Below are 22,841 nucleotides of genomic sequence, written 5' to 3'. Positions count from 1 at the left end.
TTGAATATCTCTAATTCAAACCATCCTCAGATCGAATTGACGATAATTTATTTTCATTTCGTGCATGTATCCTTACGTAAAGATAAAGTTTGGCTGATCCATTAATTAACGTCGGGCAACGACCTTGGCAGTCATTTCAGAAGCTTGATGGTCTTCTGCCCACGGTATTATTGGGATGTGACGTGAACGAATTTTTAATTCGCATCTGATATCAGTAATAATCAAATTCATTTACCCATATTTTTTTCTTACGTTAGCCGTCTATGGACGTTACTGCCACTCATCACGGAAGTGTACAACAGTCAGTAATTTCCTTTACCGTGACATGCTGGGAAAAACTTTTCTTAATAGTTATATTTCAGAATATTTTGACGCACTTTGAATTCATACAGAGAGGGAGAAACGTTTCTACACCTTAGACGCGCCCATCGTGTTGACGAAGTAGTGTAGTTGATAATAACGTGAGCTAATGGAAGGGGAGTAGCAGAGTTGCCTTCCAGCTCCTTCAATTTTTTTTCAGCTTGTGTTTTCTAAATGATTCTTTACTATTAATTTCACAGAAGTATTACCTGCAGCGGTGGAAGTTATTTACAGTAAATAATGTATTTACTGCAGTTTTTGCTGCATAGACCAACGATTGTAATATTACCCCACTACTCAGCAATTCCTCACGTAACATCCCAATCTACGAGAGACTGTAAACCACTGGACGTCTTTACTATTATTAGAATTTGTGTAAAATCTCTTGGATATATGAAATACTTCACTTTTGCATCTTGCCGGCAAATACGTTTTTCAAAGATGGTGAACGGCCTAGAAAAAGATTCTGTCCTACATTCGAATACAACTACAGAAAGGATCACAGTCTTGAAATCTGTGTGACCATGTACGTTGTTTCAGAGTGACAATACGGATACTACGCATGTGCAGGCAGACATTAGACACTATACATTAACTATTTCCAATTTCAAACCGAAAATGAGATGGGGATTCAGTAGACTAACATCTACTAGCTTGTCATACAGCATCATATAGTGTTTGTCTACCAGCCATTCGCTGTTCAACCATCACTGGGTCTACAATATTCTTTCGCGATTTTCTCCGCTAGTCGTCGACAGTTGCTGAGAGAGTTAACACAGCTATATTCCGCTGGTTCGTTTTCTTAAAGAAACCCTGTGATTTACGTGCCACAGCTAGCCGAGAACTGCCGCTGGAGAGAGCTGCGGGTGCAAATCACAATGTGGAGCAAGTTCCGTGAGATGTTGCAGGTCATTTTAAGCGTGCAGCAACCATAACGGACACCACCTCAAGTATAGTTCGCGATGAAAACATGTTCCGTGTGAGGACGGCTAAAGGCATCGATTTCATCTCCTTCTAAACATTCATGGTGCTGTCTGTTTGTTCTATATCGTGTCTCCCTACCACTTTCGCGCAACGACGCTCTGAGCGTGTTTTTTAGGGAATTGACTAGTTTGAACCTGGGACCTGTTGCTGGTAAGGAGACGCCAGACCACACATGACATGTAGAATTCAAAAAAGTTCAGTGAGACTACCGATGATATAACCAAATAGTTAATGATTTCAGCGTCAGCTCCACTGCACTTCCTGTAAAAGAATCTTAATACTATCTAAATTTAGTGGAAGGGGTTCAAGGCTTTCCTATTTTTAGTTACCTGGTAAAATAACGAAGAAAAAGCAGTTAAGTTTACCTTTGGAAATTTATTCTAATCACAAAATATCGTTTATAAATTGCACTATTGATAAAAGGAAATGTTTTAATACAGGATATTAAAAACCAACTGCGTTCAACAAAAATGTCAACGAATATTCCCTGAGTGGGTTTCCAAGTTCTACAATAGATCGAAGGATGACCTATGCCATATCACATCTATAATCTAGGTTTAAATTAAGTTTCACAAAAGAGAAAACTATCAAAATGGTCTACAGTGACCCTCAATTATCTTTAATTACTTATCTAACTTGCCGTAAATTACAGTGGCTGATGTGGCTTCTCAATAATTATATAACAGAAAAATCATCTCGTTTCAGATTTTTACTTCAAGTGGCAAATGTGAACACCATGAGCTTCAATTGACGATCGACGCTAGTATTACGCAAAAAAGGTGGCGTAACAGATGAGACTCCTGCAGTTCTGAGTGAAGCCTTATTGCTCAAAAATGCGGCATCGCGTGCGTTCATTACTTTGTCGGTGTTTAGGCACCGTCAGGGCGGCACGGCCAGCGCAGCAGCCATTCAGCTAGCCCTCTCGGAACTAACTCTGTCCTCACTTCTCCTTACTACCATTTAACGATGTTGGTTTAAAAAGAACTATCTGTCTGTGTTTTCATGTGATCAATCAGGGTCCCAATGTTAACATCAAGCTCCGCCTACAAAAATTCTGTCTATCCAATGAGAAACGTTATAGTTTTCGTGGTGGGGCAATGTTTTTAAAGTTTGCAACGTAACAGAGACGCGTCAAAGTCTCACGCTAAAACATGCAGCTGGTGTGGTCCTTTTAGCATTATCGTAAGATTTATACTGTTCTTCTGGAGAGCTCTACCTTTTAACATGAGCTGGGGGTGGTCCTAACGTGACAGAGACGCAAAAAAGTCTCACGCTAAAACTTGCGGGTGGTGTGGCCCTTTTTGTGTTATCGTAAAATCTATACTGTTTTTCTGGAGGGCTCTAGCATTTAACATGGGCTGGGGGGTGGGGGTCCTTGACGTAACAAAGACACGAAAAAGTCTCACGCTAAAACGAGGGTTTTCATGGAAGGTGTTGGATTTGCCTGACACCTTCCATCCTCCTACAAGTTATGTCTTCATGGGCAATGCAACTGGTGGCAAAAGTGCCTTTCTTTGTACGTGATAGTTATCACGGCAGAGGGAGCCAACAGTAGGGCGATCAAGAAAAACAACACACACAATCAATCAGACGACATATAAAACTCATTAGTCACTAGTGTGCCGACATGTTTCATAACTCTATCCACATTAAATTCTCACACATTGTGAAGATGAAAAATACCTAACTAACAGTAGCCCCACTCTTCTTCCTTTATCATCACAGCAGTCGTAATTGATATCCTGTCTTAGCTACCTCTGGCAGTCTCGGAAGCATTTTCAGATGAATAGAGTAGTGCATCTTGAGTTTTGTGATAGCACGCACAAGTATTTGGCGAGAGAAGTTTGTGAGGCATCGTTCTGTTAAGGCTGTCAATAAATATAGTGGTGAATCACAGGAAGAGAACCGTCAGGGAAAGGCTCCCTCAAGCAGTGAAGGGAGGCATTTATTTTTAGGGAGTGCGTGGAGGCGGAAGCGTTGACACGCAGTACACATTGTTTAGGGATGTGGAAATGGAAATGGATTAATAATTGCTTGAATAACTGGAAAAATTGATTGTAGAGAATAGTTGATATAATTTTGAAGGTAATTTATGAATCTGTGCAAATCTTGTGTGAACTTCAGTAGATTCCAATATCAATAGACATTGAATATCATTACATTCAAGGTCAATAAATATAATTTGCGTTACCTACTGCTGCTTCCAGTGGTGTACAGAACCAAATAATCACCGCAACCACTGAAACTGTCGATCTGTCTGTAAGTTCTTAAACAAAGGAAGCACAATATTTGTAGTATAAGTAAATAAAGTTCAATAGGTGCCTATAAAGTCTGAGTCATTACCTTCACATTAATTCCAATATATTTAGTTTTGAGTGTGACAGCGGCAATGTAGGAACGCCCCATCAGACACGGCGTTAGTTATTTTGATCCGCACTGTATCTCTTGATGCAAGAACTCGGCGGCGAGTAAAATGATGAACAAATAGGAGCTGAACTTATAAACGTGCGAATAAATATTCCTTTCCAATAACTTTTTACAATACTTTTAATGAGCGGTTAAAATACACATTTTTAACAATGCTGGTACGACGCATCCAAGAATACGTCCGTACGCTACCACTTCCCGAAACAAAAGGGTGAAGATACATGTATTAATAAATCGAAGAGAATATTTCAGACCTTGTTTCATACATATATTTAACGATGTATCAAAACATTTTCCTTGCCACAAAACAACTCGTTAATTTACTTTTGGAGGTGACTCTGGTTTAGAGCTCATTCAGTTAACATATACCTTATACATAAGAAAAGAAAAGAAAGAAAAATCATATGATTCAATACAACATCAACAGTTTGTCTACAGCGTAAGACGTTCTTACTTATTCTGCGTATCTCAGCATGTTTTCTAAATACCTTAACGGATTTTCCCTTCTCTCATCCTCTGCAAGAGTGTTTTCGCTTATGGTTTAGTAAGGAAAGATTAGTAGAGCGTTTCTCATTTACGAGTATTATACGATTTTTCGTCCTACGTGATAATATTGTGTTATGCCCCGCGTAAGAAGGTGTTCAACCAGTAGGTGTAGAAAGTCGACAGCGCAAGAATCGTAGCGCATCGAGACTGCGGTTTATGTTCTGCGACGCTCTTGCTAGCGTTCCTCGGACCCCCACGACTGTCTTCGCAATAAATTATGTATTTTAAAATCTGATAACCAGCTTCGGTCTATACGACCACTGTAAGACTGGAAGCTCCTGGTGACGCGAGGATCCGTTTCCTGTATCACTGTGTGACAGGTTGCTGTTAGTGCAGCGTGGACTAGCACATCATGTCATCTGGAGCTTCTGGTCTGATGATGGACCTATAGATCAAACGGGAATTATAAAGAAATGCTTTATTGCGATCTTGAGTGCATTTTATTAAGATATTATGAATGTATGTTTCAAAATGACGTCATTTGAGTCTCTTATGTTTTCCTACGCCAGTAATACGATAATAACACGTAACAAGAGTGTGTTGTAATTAATGTCATGGCAAGTTGGCGCATCAGTCTTCTCCTCCAAGAATGGGTCAGCGCAGAGATGCACACACAGAATGTCAAGCTTCCAGCACCGAACAGGAACTACAAGAAAGTCTACCTTCGACCAACTCGATCACTATCTTTGTATTAAGAGGACATTGTACATGAAATTCTTTGAAATTTGACATTTTCTGTTTTCTGCTGCATAATGTACTTTGGACTTTCCTGAACATTTTGGTATACAAATTCATTAAATTCAGACAATTGTGAGACCTTCAAATAATAATTTGAATGTTGACGTGTGACTGTCAAATTTCGCGGCTACGCATGCATATTGTTACAGTTGAGCAATCATATCTTGCGAACTACACAATCTGAAGGCTGTGAATGGCTTTGTTTTTGTGTCTACTGCAACGTGTCATAAGTTGGATTTACGAATAAACAAATCAGGCCTTTGTTTCTGATACTAGTTTTCGTTGAAAGTAGTGTGATTATCGGCTATTTTTGTAGCAAGCTAACTTCTATTGCTCTTCATACGTAAATAAAATGAGTAAGTAACTTCTAGAAACACAAATTTGTGGGTAACAGATATGTGAGACCTGCATTTTCTTCTGAAGTACTTGAAAACAAGTGGACTGGCAGTGGATGAAACCACGATAGTGTTTCTGAAGTGACCACGCCCCCTATTGCATCGAAAAGGAAAGTAACTTTAGAAATGGGTGACAGTGGTAAAAGTAGTGATATTATGGACAACGTCATTACAGGTCTGCAAACGTTAGCTACAAAAGAAGTGTTTACATGGGAAGACCCAGAATGTAAATGTGTCCCTCAATAATGTTGTGTGGTGCCGTGTGTCTAAAATTGTATTTGTTGCGCTTTTGACACTAACGTTATCAGTGTCTGATGCTGTAATAATTTTTTATCTTTCGAACTATGAAAGACTTAGGATTCTGGAGAAGTTAGGGGTAAGATTTGGACAGAACACAGCTAAAGGACTGCGGGAACTGGATGAGCTTTGAGTACGTGAAGCAGAGTTAGCTGCTCAGCAAATGACAAAAGAAGCAAGACCGAAAAGGGGGAGGCAAGCACTGGGCTGTTGTGACACTGAAGAAGACACTGACTGTGGGCCAGGGTAGTTCGAGTGCATAAAAGACGCAGAAATGTTAGTCTGTATAAGAAATTCCAAGAAAAAAATTTTATACCTCAATATCTCTGAATTGCATTTTTTGCAATAAAAAGTACTGATGCTATACACATGAAATTTTCACAGCATGCCAAGTGCGAGATTCAACACATATGGAACTGGAATTATTAAAATATCCACCGTTGATTTATGTTCATTTATTTACAAAATTCGGTCAAAAAATTGATTGTTTGAAAAAAAATATAACATGCCCCACACTACAATTTTAGCAATAAACCTAGTTCAGTGTATCTAGAAAGGCACATTGAATAATGTATGATAGCACACAAAACAGGGTGACTGTAAAAATGGAGATAAAAATCTAAAATAGTGTACACAAAAACAACCAAACACTGGGACAATTAAAAGAACACTAAGTCATGTACAGCGAGAGTATAAAGTTGTGATGGCTGGCCGAGCACAGAACAATCACAGACAGTGACATTACGTACAATTCCAGCAAACAATTAAAATAACAGCACTTGGCATTACTGTAGCACAGCACAGAACAGAACACTGACTTAGCACACTGACGATGAAGAACAAATTGAGAGGATCTGCGAGGGGTTCGGATACAATAGGGAAGGGAAGAAAGGGGAAGTAGCGGTGCTAGAGGGGGGAGAGATGGGGAGATGGGCCAGGGAGCATGTCGAGGGTACCAGGGACAGAAGGACAGGAGAGGGAAACAGTGGAGAAGGGGGTACTGAGACTCAGGAGGGGCAGAAGGACAAACTACTATGGGGGAAGGAGGGAAGAGGAAAAAGGGGGGCCCTGGGGAAGGAAGGAACAAGAGCAGGTTACAGTTGGTATGAATGGTAGATGTCACAAGGAAATTCATCCGGGAAGTGGAGGGACTGGAAATTGCCCTGGTGAAGTTGATGGAGGGTGTGGAGCTGAGAGAGGGAGGAATACAGTATTAGAGGCACAGCAATGGACAGAGTGGAGAGGAAGGAGGACGCCAGGTAGTAGTGGGGGATCAAGCCTGCAGACACTGTAAAGGATGTGAGTGTGTTGGAGGAAGAGGAGGAGGTGGGGGAAGGAGATAAAGTCATACAGTAGTTTTGTAGATAACGGAAGGTGGATATGGAAGGCAAGGTGGAGAACGTGGTGTTCTAGGATTTGGAGGGCGCTATACAAGCGGGAGGAGGGTGGAGATCCTGGCAATACTGGCATAACACAGGTTAGAATGGATGAGGGGTTTATACGTGTGGAGGATGGTGGAAGGATGTAATCCCGATGGCCAGCAGGACAGGAGTTTCAGGACGTGGAGGCAGGAATGTGCTTTCTGCTGGATGGTCAGGAGATGACGGGTCCAGGTAAGGTGATGTTCGAGGGTGAGGCCAAGATATCTCAGGGAGAGGTTGAGCTGGATGAAACAGCGATAAATAGTTAGGTGGGAATTAAGAAGATGGAAGGAACAGGTGGTGCAGCCTATTATGATTGCGTGTGTTTTGGATGGGTTGATGCACCAAGTGGTGAACTAGTCAATGTGATTCTGAAGGGTGCATTGGGACTCTTGAAGGGTTGGATACAGAGCCAGCAAGGCGGTGTCATCAGCGTATAGGAGAAGGTATATATGAAATGTGGGCAGGAGATAGAGGATAGAGGATAAGTTTAATGTCTTGTGCTATGATGGGAGTGTTTATATGGGGTCTGGGGGATAACTGCACTAAGTACTGGGAGCAAGTGGAGCTACAAAGTTATCGCGTGTTTGATGACAGTGAAGGAAAGGGAATAATCAAAGTAGGGATCATCAGGGACAGAGAAGACCTCTGATAGGTGGGATGTGAAGCGATTGGCCTTAATGAGGTTGATGGGACGGAGGCGGTCATTATGGAGAAGGGGTGTGTGGAATGGTAACCAGTAAGGCGATGGAAGACAGACCAGTATTTGGAGGAGTTTGTAGGGAGGGTGTCACTGAGTCATCTACAGGTCTGGCACCAGTCCCAGCGTTTTTTTGCTGTCGTGAGGTTCTGAACATGTCAGTGTATTTGCTGGTGCCTGTGGAGTGGGGTGGGAAGAGGCTTGAACTAGTGTGTCAAGGTGGGTGAAGGTGAAGTGGGCTTGGTTGTGGGGGTAAGTGGCGAAAGTGTTGAGGTGAAAGATGGAGCAGGCAGTGAGGGAGATCTGTTGGAGGGTGTGTGGGCATTGGAATGGGTGAATTTTTGGGAAGACTATGGTGAGTAAATGGATTATGTCTTCAGCTGTGGGGGTTGGATGGAGGGAATTTATGGGGTGGATGGGAGATTGATGGGGCAGACAGGGACAGTAAGCTCAGGGTGGCAGGAGGGTTCTTAGCTTTACACTTGTAGAAGCAGGTGGGATGAGGGCCACTGCCCGTGTCACAGGAAGGAGCAGTGGCGAGGTTGGTGCAGTCTTTGAGAAAATCGGAGGCCTTGCAAAGAGGACAGGTGGTGGTGGGGGTTGGAATTGGGGTTCAGAGATCATTGTACATGAGGTACATGAGGCAACGCTGACAATGGTAGAATTGGGGGGATTTGGAGGATTCAACAGCGTGGTAGCAGTGGAAAATCAGGGCACCCTGGGTGAGCAGGTGGTTGATGGAGGGGCGGACTCTGAAAAGACCCATGTGAGATAAGTGGAAGCAGAGGCATTGTTGATACGGAGTGCAGAAAGGATTTCCAAGTTGGGGCAGGAGTTCAGTTCAGCCAGCACATCCTCCATGATCACCGGGCTGAGCTTGGTAATCATGGTGGTGTAGGTTGGGGGATGACGTGGAGGCTGGGACTCAAGAGGAGAGAAAGCAGAGGAAGGCGTCAAGGATGTGTGGGAGCCAAACATGATGTGTGGGAGATTACAGAGTAGGTCCATATGAAAGGAGGGGGAGGGGGACTTAATGTGACTGAGTCCCTGTGGGGAATCAGTTGGGAGCTCCTGGGAGATACTTTCATATCACCAGGCATCAAGGAACTTGCTGCCCAGAGTCGACAGGACAAAAGTGTTGAGGGTGGGAGCTGGGATATGGGGTATGGGTGGCTGGAAGAGGAATGGTGTCCATGGAGATGAAGGAGGATGGGGAAAGAGTGGTGACCTTTTGTGGGAAGAGATGGGAGCAGAGTCGGCAATGACGCACTGTTGGGGTTTTATGGAGACTGTAGGCTGGGTGGAGGGGAGAGGGACAGGGAGGGAGTGGGAGGCAGATTCTGTTGGCGTGGTGGAGGTGCCGGGAGAAGTAGCTGGTTCAGTGGTGGCGATGGTGGCATGGTGTGATGTGATGCGTGTAGGAGATGCAGATGATGAAGTTACAGGGGGGCTGGGGGGAGGTGAGAGAGGGGAGCTAACCACCTGAGGGGTGGTAGCAGACGCGGTAGCAGAGGCGTATGTGAGGGTGGGACCAGGAGTGGGAGCTGCTATGGGTGTGGAGGCTGGACGAAGGGTGTAGATGTGGAGATACACAGTGGGGGAGGGAATGGGGGGAATGGGTGAGTGGAGGGAGGGGAGGCGAGGTGTAAGGAGGGAGGCCAGGGGCAGCACTCCAAGGAGTGACAGTGGAAGAGGGGGAGGGGGAGCTGTAGATATCAATGGAGGTGGGAAGGCTCGATGGAGGGACAGTGGGGGACGGACAGCAGGCGGCGGCGGCAACGGCGGACGGATGACAATGACATGCAGGCAGGTAGCCAGACAGACAGATGAACGGACTGACAACAACAGCAACCGGAACTTCAAAATCGTAGATTTCACCCTGAGGGTAGCCCAAGCCCTGTAATCTGACATCTTCGAAAGAGGGGATCCAACCCCCACGATGGCGGTGCTGTCATAAAACCATGCCCTTATATACAGCACTGCAGAATGAAACACTACGAGTCACAATTCACATCCAACCAACAGAAACTTGGGAAGTTTTTACGGGTGTAGTGCTCATTATCGTACTTGAACACCGACCACCGTGATCGCGCCTGCAGCCAGTGGCCGCAGACAGGCACTTATAACTCCTAGCCAGTGTGAGACAAACTGAACGTATAATATCAACGACAATATTTAGGATAAGACACCAGCAGAACTTACAATTGCCCATAGCGAAAACAGAAACAACAAATTTTCCTAGTTACTAATCAAGATGAGCTGCAGTGTTGTAACTAAGTATATATCTTAGGATCCACTAATGTATTAGGTGGTGGGTTGACTTGTGTCATGTAGTTTGAAGGATACATAATAATAATTTTTTTAAAAGAAAGAAAGAACAAGAAGAAATAAGAAAAAATACCGATTTTGAGTGCTAACAGCAGTACCGCAGCCCTGACGTACACTCCTCAGTTTCAAAAATTCACCTTACCCAAATCTCACGCAAAATGTAGATTTATCCCTATTATACCAGAAATTTTCTAAGACAGAAGATATGAGACCATACACGCGCTTTCACATTCCTAAAGTATCGTGACTTTTTGTAAAAATTCTATAAACAGTTCAGCATAGTGTTCTCTCATATGGTAAAAAAAATCTGTTCTTATAACTTAATATCTGTTACGTGCTGCATCACAGGACTAGAATATTAATTTAATTTTTGGGTCATGACTGAATCCTAAGAGCGAGTTCTACCTCTTCACAGGATACTTCTTCATTTTCCAACTCCATTAAAGTACTCTAATGCCAAGGTACCTACGAAGTCTATAAAAGTAGCAGCACAAAGGAGTTGTAAATATCAGGTTAATACCACGTACCACTTTATAAATTCGGTAATATAGCTTTTTTAATTACGATGGCCATCTTTCCGTGCGTAAGTGGGAGTTTTAAATTTTTTTAAAACATTTAACCACAACGATAATACGCATGACCGTAGCTCCAACTCGCGTATCATATCCCACCCTCGCTTCTACCCGCCTCTGGCAAATCATTGATGTCAGCTTGAATGACTTATTCTTGAAATTCATCATGAGAGTCCCTTTTGCGTGGTGACCAATTTCTTTCTGCAGTCGGATTATATACCGGGTAACTCAAATAAGAGTCCTTGGCGATAAGGTGACGCTCTCTTTGAAACACTGGGATTAAAACTGGCATAGGGGACTGATTGTTGAAGAAATATATTACCATCGATCTTCTTCCTGTCCTTCGGTGTATTTGCGAGTGGGATAGGAAAGGAAATAACTACTATTGGTACAGGTTACCCTCCGCCACGCACCTTAAGATGGCTTGTGATGTATGTATACGATTGTAGATCTAAAATTAGTCAACCTGTTCAGACGTCACTGCATCCATTTATAGGCACACAAAACTCATGGAAGGATGTTGTCTCTTTGACTGAACTTTTCCTGGTGATTGTCTTTCGATAAAAACTTTTGTATGAGCCTCTAATTATGTCACTGCAGTCATTTCGCGAGACCTATGTGAAACGCTATAATATGCTTACCCACAACCCTAACAAGAAGTGATAAAGAGATCATCTGTCACCTTACCTTTTGTCGGAGTATCGCTTACCCCACCCCCCTCTCAAACCCTACATTTTCGCACGAATGTCCCGGTCTTCAACATACAGCCAAAGACTCCTCCTAATTCTCACAAAATTCCATCACATTCCCACAGCACTATTTTTGTAGTTAGAACGTTGTCTTATCCACTGACTAGGTAAAGAGCTACCACAAAGAGAAAAATAGCATATTTCAAATTCTATCTTGCGGCCATATCGTTGTGACTGCCGTGCACTTCCTATTTATCATATTCTTACGGAGTTTATATATCCATCATACAGTCTTTCCGAGAACATTTTTATACTTCCTCGCCGGTCGATTGGTTCTAGGCGCTTCAGTCCGGAACCGCGCTGCTGCTACTGTCGTAGGTTCGAGTCCTGCCTCGGGCATGGATGTGTGTGATGTCCTTAGGTTAGTTAGGTTTAAGTAGTTCTAAGTCTAGGGGTCCGATGACCTCAGATGTTAAGTTCCATAGCGCTTAGAGCCATTTAATTTATACTTCATCGATTAGTTCGGGGCGGACATATTTCCAAAGTTCTTTATCGGAAACAGGACGACAAAGAAGGCCGATTGTCTATCGAACAATCAAACAACAATATAAAGAACTACTACATGAAACGAGTCTAGAAAAATGGGATGTCTACATTGAGGATCAAATGGTAACAGATATTTTGGGTTTTCTATACAAACTTGCAACAAGTAAGGTTCCATCAGCAACTGTATTATAGATCCAATAGCACGATGACGACATGATGGGAAACATCAGTGCAAAACATATTTAGAACTTTGCTGCTGGATGATACAACAATGGAGGAGACACAGTTCTACCAGCATCTTCACTCTGAATTACTAAAGCAGCATGTGAATAACAGTGTTGTGATTTCATTTGCCCAGGAGGAAGTGAGATGTTCATTAATTAAGTTAAATAAGAAGAAAGCACAAGGACCTAATAGAATACTGGCAGAAGTATTGCGTCAGCTAGTGTACCAAATTGAGCCGTATGTCACAGTGTTATTAAGCGAATGTCTTTTGCAGGTCGAGTACCCAGAATCTGGAAAATCTCGAATATTATTATACTAAAAAAAAAAAAAAAGGTGAGACAAAGAGCCAAGAGAACGTATTCACAGCCCGATTTTTTTTGTAAATGCTGTAACCAAAGTACAGGAAGAACAATTAGTATGCATGAGCCCCTTGAAGTACGGTTTTAGAAAAGTGAAATACAACGAGGATATGATAAATAAGCAGTGAATATTGTGAACAACTCAGACGACAAAATTGTTATAGGCATAATGATTGATGTTGCTGGAACGTTTGATAATTTGTGGTTGCCTCCCGGTTCAAAAGACTGAAACAGATGGAGTGTCCAAGGTATCACTATAACCATCTACGAGATTATTGCGGAGTCAGGCAGGTGTAATTAGAATCTTGTGGAAAGTCTGCCCACAGGACTTCGTGGTCCATAATTTTAGGATAATGGCATATAGCCATTACCGAATAAGCTCCAGAGTATAACAAACACTAAAGGCTGCATCTCCTATGCAGACAATCAGCTAATTACAGCATCAGTATCACAAGGACTAAATTAGAGGATAACAGTAGAGGAGTTTTTGAAAGACCCGTTGGTGTGTAGAAAATAAACTAACGATAGCAGCACACAAAACAGTCCTGGTGTTACTAAAAGGAATGTTATCAAGAACGAGAAATCCCACAATCAGAACGAATGACCATCTTGTGAAAAGAAATGAGGTATACAGGTATGTTGGAATTAATATTGACATAAAGCAAATCTTCCATACATATGTAGAAATCGTCTGCCAGAGAGGCATTAAAATCCTAATTAAGTATCAACAATTGACAAAAGAAGTTTTCAGTTGCCACTAAGCTACAGGTTGAGCTTAGGGGCTCATAGATCCAGAAAGGCAAGGACAGCATATGCTCTGTTGTGAGCCAGAGGAATGTATTTCTTTGATTGACAGGCGCGTGTAGAGTAACACCGACATGAGGCACTGGTAGTGATATTAGGTTTGCTACATTTAGACTTAGCAGTAAGGAAAGGAGGAGCACAATATTTGGTCCAAAAGCGCGAATATTATTAGGTAAAGAAGAACCATATCCAACAAGGAAATAACAGCATGCATTGATAGAGTATGGCAAGAAATCTGGGACATGACAAACAGGGACGTGAACCTACCAGTTCCATAAACCAGAAATCAATATTTACATTTTTCCTTCTGGCCAAGGGAGCTATACACGACCTGTCAGGACATGGTCTGTATCCCAGGTATTTACTATAAATAGAACACAGTACGACAGACACTTGTCAATGTGGAGCAATCGGTACCCGTCATCACTTTGTCTGGGAGTGTGCCGTTAGACAAGATGTTACAAACTAGGACAGGAACTCTTTGGTAATTCAACAATCTGTAATATGATAGCGAATAAGGAGCTGTGGCACTAGATGAATTTGCTTACAGCTAAGATACCAACTTATAAACAGCCTGTGAACTGCAAGCGTACATAGCTCAGAGACAATCAAGAAGAGCTATAACTTCATGATGACGAGATGCTCCAAGGCAGAACACCCACCTACAACAACCTGCTGGAAGCAGTGAGGAGACTAGCTTCCGGGAGGCCCAGGAAAAGCTTCCTGAGATCCTGACTGCCATCTCCCAATTTCTACAATACGGGTGACACAGCAACAAAGCCCCTGTAAATCCTGAGTTGCACCTCAGCATTCCGGGACCTAGCCATCCCGACAAATGAGAGATCCAGCTTGGTTCTAAAACCAAGTGCAGTAGAGAGGTGTAGTGTTGTTTAATGTAGCTCTCAGTGGTATAGGGTTATAGTAGTGTAGTTCAGAATTATAAGTCAAAAAATTTGTGACCTACCATTGCCGCATAGTGTAATAGACCGATTGTGGCATTGCTGGTTTTGGGTTCTGCATGAACCGATATTTGTGTGCCAGATGGCCAAACGTAGTATCAATGGTTCTTTGTAGTTATTACTAACACGTCTGAAACCATGTTAAAGTATTATGTGCTTTATTCATGCCAATCCATGAGCAACATTCAGTCTGTTATTTCATATAGATAATAAACTAAAAGAAAATAGCAATGAAATGATCAGTTGGTCGATTAATTGAGGTATAGGCGCTAATTATCTCACTGCAGTCACTTCACGAGGTGCATATGAGACGGAGTAGCATGTTTTCTCACAACGATTAGAAGAAGTGGTGAAGAGATCACCTCCCACCTTCACTTTTGTCAGAGCATCGCTTATCCCCATAGTCACAGGAATCTCTATATCTTCAAGCGTAGCCACAGACCGCATCTTATCCATGGCTTATGTGGGTCTCTCAGACCCTTCTCCACACTTACCACTGGAAAATCCACCCCGCACCCTGCACATATCGTTGGTGGACCCATTCTTTTTCCGCTTTTCCTACATAAGTCACATTTACGCCTGCTCTTAATATGACAGCTGTGATTACTCAGTGATCTTAAGACCTGCTGAATTGTTGAAGAACCATGGTTTTTTTAGTGTCAAAACAAGGAATCGACATACAATACCACCGTTCGTCAATGTATGCAGTTTTCCAAGAGCATAAAAAACATCAATTCGCCGTTCAGCAGAGCACTATTGTTAAGATCTGTGCTACAGAGTTCCATACTATCCAGTAACAAGTGCTTTGTGACATATACACCCCACTAAGCTAGTAGCGACTAGATTATGTATTTGATTGTATTGCAGGGTGGAAAAGAAAATCTGAGTGCTGCCTGTAGCTATGCAACATATTACTTTAGTATAAAGCATTACAAACAGATGTAATCGGAATTGACAGTTGAAGTGCTTCATTTCTTAATGTATGCACCGTATGCTTAATGGAAGGTTGACACGATATATCAGTACTTCAATGGGGAGAAGTCTGCATACCTTTGAGTGAATGTACTGTATTCCATGCCAACAGCCTTGCGCATTTGTAACACCGGTTCCCATCAGATCACCAAAGTTATGCGCTGTCAGGCTGGACTAGCTCTTGGATCGGTGACCATGTGGTCTGCCGAGCACTACTAGCAAGACTTGTGCATTCAGCCCTTGTGAAGCATTCTGAGGGGCTACTTGATTGAGAAGTAGCGGCTCCGGTCTCCTAACCATATGCCCCTCCATATCCACATCCACTGGTGCCTGTTGACCGATGTTGACACGGTGGTAGGTCGGTGCCGTTGGGACTTCCAATGCCTGTTTGGACGGAGTACCGTATTCCGTATTCAGGATAATGGTGTGTATTAGGAGAAATGGGTATGAGTGCAGCGAGAATATAAAAAGATCCAGCTGAGGCAGAACTGGTTGACACTGAAATTGACCGTGAGTCAACGATTGCAATAGCGTTCTATAGATGACTGCTAGCTTATGGATTCGCATAATCAGAATGGTTGCATGTGAATACATAAAATTTGCGAGAAATGTGTACATTTTCCTCCGCTAAGAAAAACCTGGTTTTCAAGGTGTGCTCTATAACTATGAAACTGGACTGTTCGAGTTTGATCATGTCTGCAAGCTTGCGATATGAAAGAACATTTCAAAAGTCACTATGGGATTATACTGTGTAAAAGACCTTAGTTTCAATGGGATATTTGTCGTGTTGGGAGGGAGTATAACACACAGCGTCACGTACTTAAACAGCACTACTGATGTTTGAAAACTATTTGACAGTACTTTGCAAATAACTGATTTTTGTATGCATTGCACTGCATATTTATTCCACGCAAAAATCTGTTAGAGTATGTATACCATCTGGTTATGAACTTTCGCTGATCTTGGAATGGTACAACGACCGAAATCACCAATGGCGCACCACCATCTCAATGCTCCCACTATCTTAGGCAAAACAATTCCACAGGTCTACTTTCGCTCCACTGCAGCACATATCACTTCATGTCACTTTGTTACTTTAGAAATATACCCTATAGTGACTCCATAAAGCTCCAATGTCACTTCAGTAGAGCAGGTCAATACTATTCCCACAGCACACCGTTCACACAGGCTAGCCTACATGTCATGGCACAGATGTGAAAGCTGCTCTGCAAAGCGGGTTGGTTTGGCAGGCTGACACTGTTCCCACACAGCATGCCTGTCATGCAGGTCAGCCTATGCGCCATGGGTTGGAGGAAACACATTTCTGCTCATACCACTCCTTCTATTGGAGCTAAGAGGCTATAAACACTATCGCGCTGATATTCGTGGGGCCTGCTGTCTCTGTTCGACAATTGGTTCTAGCCAGGAATTTTGGAGTAGATCCTGGATATAACTTCATACACACAGAAACTTTCAATTATACAAGGTGACTCAGTGGCCTTGCCGATGTCGTTTTATGCAGACCACAATATTATATCAGGCTTTCTTAAACCATATGCAACATTTTCATAGTCTCTAAGTTGTTATATCCAAAGTGTTTGAATATTGCAGTGCCAGTGTTATTCCAATTAAGATGCCATGTTCGATCAGACATGCATTTATTTCTTACCTTTATAAATCTTTCATTATTTATCAGGCTGTTAATACACTCCTGGAAATGGAAAAAAGAAAACATTGACGCCGGTGTGTCAGACCCACCATACTTGCTCCGGACACTGCGAGAGGGCTGTACAAGCAATGATCACACGCATGGCACAGCGGACACACCAGGAACCGCGGTGTTGCCCGTCGAATGGCGCTAGCTGCGCAGCATTTGTGCACCGCCGCCGTCAGTGTCAGCCGGTTTGCCGTGGCATACGGAGCTCCATCGCAGTCTTTAACACTGGTAGCATGCCGCGACAGCGTGGACGTGAACCGTATGTGCAGTTGACGGACTTTGAGCGAGGGCGTATAGTGAGCATGCGGGAGGCCGGGTGGTCGTACCGCCGAATTGCTCAACACGTGGGGCGTGAGGTCTCCACAGTACATCGATGTTGTCGCCAGTGGTCGGCGGAAGGTGCAAGTGACCGTCGACCTGGGACCGGACCGCAGCGACGCACGGATGCACGCCAAGACCGTAGGATCCTACGCAGTGCCGTAGGGGACCGCGCCGCTACTTCCCAGCAAATTAGGGACACTGTTGCTCCTGGGGTATCGGCGAGGACCATTCGCAACCGTCTCCATGAAGCTGGGCTACGGTCCCGCACACCGTTAGGCCGTCTTCCGCTCACGCCCCAACATCGTGCAGCCCGCCTCCAGTGGTGTCGCGACAGGCGTGAATGGAGGGACGAATGGAGATGTGTCGTCTTCAGCGATGAGAGTCGCTTCTGCCTTGGTGCCAATGATGGTCGTATGCGTGTTTGGCGCCGTGCAGGTGAGCGCCACAATCAGGACTGCATACGACCCAGGCACACAGGGCCAACACCCGGCATCATGGTGTGGGGAGCGATCTCCTACACTGGACGTACACCTCTGGTGATCGTCGAGGGGACACTGAATAGTGCACGAAACATCCAAACCGTCATCGAACCCATCGTTCTACCATTCCTAGACCGGTAAGGGGACTTGCTGTTCCAACAGGACAATGCACGTCCGCGTGTATCCCGATCCACCCAACGTACTCTAGAAGGTGTAAGTCAACTACCCTGGCCAGCAAGATCTCCGGATCTGTTCCCCATTGAGCATGTTTGGGACTGGATGAAGCGTCGTCTCACGCGGTCTGCACGTCCAGCACGAACGCCGGTCCAACTGAGGCGCCAGGTGGAAATGGCATGGCAAGCCGTTCCACAGGACTACATCCAGCATCTCTACGATCGTCTCCATGGGAGAATAGCAGCCTGCATTGCTGCGAAAGGTGGATATACACTGTACTAGTGCCGACATTGTGCATGCTCTGTTGCCTGTGTCTTTGTGCCTGTGGTTCTGTCAGTGTGATCATGTGATGTATCTGACCCCAGGAATGTGTCAATAAAGTTACCCCTTCCTGGGACAATGAATTCACGGTGTTCTTATTTCAATTTCCAGGAGTGTATCTGACCCCAGGAATGTGTCAATAAAGTTTCCCCTTCCTGGGACAATGAATTCACGGTGTTCTTATTTCAATTTCCAGTAGTGTATAAAGGTTATTATTACAAACGAAAGTTCAAGGTTAATTATGTAACTGAAAAAACTTCCATTCCTGGTTACTATGCCTTGTAGTTACTGTGTCTACTATGTGTTTGTATTATATTCAAATTCCCACTTACTTATCACTTCTCCTAATATCTGTAGTAAAACGCTTTAACTACTCTGTCAAATGACATTATTGTTGGACACTGATCATTGAGGTACAACCATGTATTCAGTTTTGTTGATAATAGAGCGCTTTTCCTGCAGATTTTCGAGAGGATGGATATTTTCTCTTTTGTCATTTTAAACTTTCGTTTCTGAGGCCTCTCTTCCACAATGTAGTATTTTTTCCTAAGTGCATGACCTTGTTGCATATTGGAATATCTTTTCACAACTGGAAAACACTGACTTTTCCGTATTTGCTTTTATAATTTCAGGAAATGATTTTTCAAGATTATCTCAACTGCGGCACTTTTCTGTTTCAATAGGGGTAATTGCTTCAAGGTACATGACCGTGTTTTACGTTCGATCATTTTTCCACATTTGGAAAAATCTTAGTTTTCTGGATTAATTTTTGTGAGTTCGGTAAAAGACTACAAATCACAAAAACTGGATGTCATTATATAAATAAAAGAAGAAGAAAATATATTAGAATTGTATTACAGAACAGGCTAGAGGTGAAGGACTTGGAGCTGATGGAATGTACAAAACTCCCTCACCGCTTTATACTGACGTTTTATGCCTCCTACTTTATAACTGTCCATTATTCTATACACAGACGATAGTATTACATACGACTCAAAGTACACGACGTGAACATGGTTATATAAAAACATACGAACGAGAAAATATTGCATGTCAGTGCAATGGAGCGTGCTAAAAATCTAATGTTTATATACAGCATAACGCGGACAAATAACGGAAGAGCCAAAAAACACATTAAAAGTGATTTAAAACACGAGAACTTTTTATTACTTTCTTTGAACTGTTTTTAAGCAATACCATAATTGCCAATAGTGACCACAGAGGGTGCCTTATATAAAACGAAACTTTTACAGTCTAAATAAAACTATACAGCGCCAAAAGGAGAAAGAACTCCAATATTATCTGAAACACAGATTTTTTGATGAGCAGTCCGTTACCGTTTATTTGGCTAAAAATAAAAAATTATATTCTAACGATTTTGGATTTATTTCATAGTTACATTTCCATTGAATTGCTGCATGCATAAATAAAATTCTAAGGAAAATCCTTTACGGACTGCATGGTAATTAATCTCCTAACGACACGGTCTTTCTAGCTTACCTGACTCTTTAGTCATTTGCATCTGCGCACTTTGTCCGCGGGATAATTCTCTTACTGGGCGAAGTGATCCCGGACCTGCCTCGCTGGTCCCTCTACCCTTTGTAGGTGGGGAGAAATGTGTCCGCTGTCCGGAGGAGATAGAACGGCTGCTTGTTTGTGCGCCTCGAACTTAGCGGGAACTCATTATAAAAGCGGAGCGCCCGAACAAAAGAGTGCCGGCGGATCCGGCGCTGCGGCGCTTAATGCCGCAATTTCTGGCGGAGACAAAGCCCCTCCCGCACCCACGCGCCAGATTGTTCCGCAGATGGGCGGCCGCGCCACTTCAAAGGCGCCGCCCTGCGCCAGCAGGACCCGGCGCAGGGATCCACCTGGAAAGCGGGCCGCCATTTCATCTCCGCCCCACATGTTTATCTCCGTGTGCTTTAATTATCAGTGCTTTCAAGTACGCTAGGCAACACATTTAAGGGGTCATTCTTTCGAAAACCAATTGAAACGAAGTTTGAAATTTGGCACGAAGGCGACTACCACCTTATCCCTAGAATGGGAGTGATGGCCAGGGCTTGCCAGCCTGCAGGCGCCTAGAATTACTTCACAGGGTGTCTGTGTGCAGGTACATTTCTGAAATTCTCAGTAAAACTGGGCGAGTGTCTCCGCGGGTATTGCTGAAGTTAGAGAGTCTTAGCGCGACCATATGTCGTTATTTTCATGCATGTCTCAATGTTGAATCACCCTGCGATCATGCAGTGGGAGTGTGCGAAACAGGAGGGCTGAAAAACCACATGACCCCTTCGCTGCTTCGGATCACGTCCACTTTTCGTTGAATGTGTTTGAAAGGCTCCTAGTGGTTCCAGCCTGTATACAAGAGAAAAAACGACAGTAGTCGTGCATTCCAAAGAAATGTTGTTACGTTCGTTGAGGATGAAGTGGGGTTGGGTTGGGTTGTTTGGGGGAGGAGACCAGACAACGAGGTCATCGGTCTCACCGGATTAAGGAAGGACGGGGAAGGAAGTCGGCGGTGCCCTTTCAAAGGAACCATCCTGGCATTTGCCAGGAGCGATTCAGAGATATCACGGAAAACCAAAATCATAATGGCCGGTTGCGGGATTGAACCGTCGTCCTCCCGAATTAGGATGAACCCACACAGTGGCCTTGGAAAAGGTTTTAAAAGCATGTGTGACTCAGCAATATCCAAGGTCGTCAAGAAAATGGTTCCACTGCTCATCGCATTGCGAACGGACATTTTTGACATCAAGAAAGTGGCTTTTTCACTGACATCTTTTATACCACCCCCTTGAGGTCCTTTATCTAGGTCTACAGGCTTACTGTACAAATCACAGTTAAGTGCCTGGCTGAGGGTTCATCGTACCACTTCCAGAATAATTCTCTCTTATTCCAATCTCACCCAGTGCTCTGAAGAAACTAACACCTATACTTTTCCATGGGAGCCTTTGTTTCTCTTATTTTGCTATTATGATCGTTTCTCCCTATGTAGTTCGGTATCAACAAAACATTTTCGCATTCAGAGGAGAAAGTTGGTAACTGAACTTTCGTGAGAAAATTCCGCCGCAACGAAAAACGACTTTGTTTTAATCATGTCCACCCCAAATCCTGTACTGTGTCAGCGACACTCGCTCCCCTGTTTCGCGATAATGAAAATCGTGCTGGTCTTCTTTGAACTTTTTCGGTATACTCCGTCAATCCTATCTGGTAAGGATCCCACACCACGCAACAGTACTCCAAAAGAGGACGGACAAGCGAAGTGTAGGCTGTCTCTTTAGTAGATCTATTACTTTTTCTAAGTGTTCTGCCAATAAGCCGCAGTCCTTGGTTTTTCTTTCCAAAACATTTTCTATGCGTCTTTTACAATTTAAGTTGTTCGTAATTGTAATTCCTAGGTATTTAGTTGAATTTACAGCCTTTAAATTTGAGTGATTTATCGTGTAATCGAAGTTAAACCGATTTCTTTCAGCACTCGTGTAGATGACTGCTCACTTCACAGGGTCTTCACCCAATTTTCGCACCACATAAGCATGCTTTCTAAACTCTGAGCGGTGATCTGACTGAAATGATTGTCTCGGCCACCCATAACAAAACCGCGTAATGTCAAATATGTGCGGCGGTTCTGACCTCCATCGCAAATAAGAGTTTTAGTACGGATAAGAGGCGGTGTGGCGACCGTCCCACAGTATGACATGTCCACGGTGGCGTCGGGAAGAAAGGTGGTGAAATTTCATGCCAATGGGGTATCATTAACCCAGCTAACACGCCACATGACCTGCCGAGGTATGTCGTTGTTTTCGTATGTGTCGACACCTTGTTATTTGCAGTGTTGTCTAGCCCGACGTTGGAGTAGCAGTGCGCCACACATTTGCACAAGTATACAAGAAGGTTGTAGGCAACTTTGAGCTAAATTTCAAACTTCAAACTTCGCATTGGGAAACATTTAAGGGGTTTCAGGAAAGTTATCCTGTAACATGTTTTCTAAATTGTACAAACGAATGATTTCTGCGTTATCTCTCATTGTCGACTGAAGACATGAGACTACAGTAAGGCACTTGACGATGGCAGCCCACTGAAGAAATATTTGTGGTCACTGAACTATTGAACAAAGACTGAAGTAAAATCCTGTGACCCTTCGCAATGGTTTAAACTGCAAGGGACAGTCATGAGCTTTTAACTATGGCACGACAGTGGAAACTGGTGATGGTGTTCGTCTGCCTCTACGGATTCACCCTCAACGAAACAGTTGATTCTGAATGAAGGATGAATTTACGCACGCATCTAGATCAGCTGCATGGCAGGGAAGTTATAACCAGGACTTCTGTTACGTGTTCCATGATCGTAAGTACTAACCACTTCCTACATGAAGAGAATTCTTGTCGGACATCCAATATGATCGACACATGCCTTTTATTGTCGATATCTGAATTTCCATTCCACTAGTTAAGTCAGTCGTACTACCTACATGGAATTTCAGAAAGGTAAACTGGCAGGCTTTCTCGGACCA

This window comes from Schistocerca gregaria, chromosome 4 (assembly GCF_023897955.1).
Source record: "Schistocerca gregaria isolate iqSchGreg1 chromosome 4, iqSchGreg1.2, whole genome shotgun sequence".
NCBI classification, from domain to species: domain Eukaryota; kingdom Metazoa; phylum Arthropoda; class Insecta; order Orthoptera; family Acrididae; genus Schistocerca; species Schistocerca gregaria.
The sequence above is the reverse complement of the archived record's forward strand: the minus strand, read 5'-3'. Positions refer to the sequence as shown.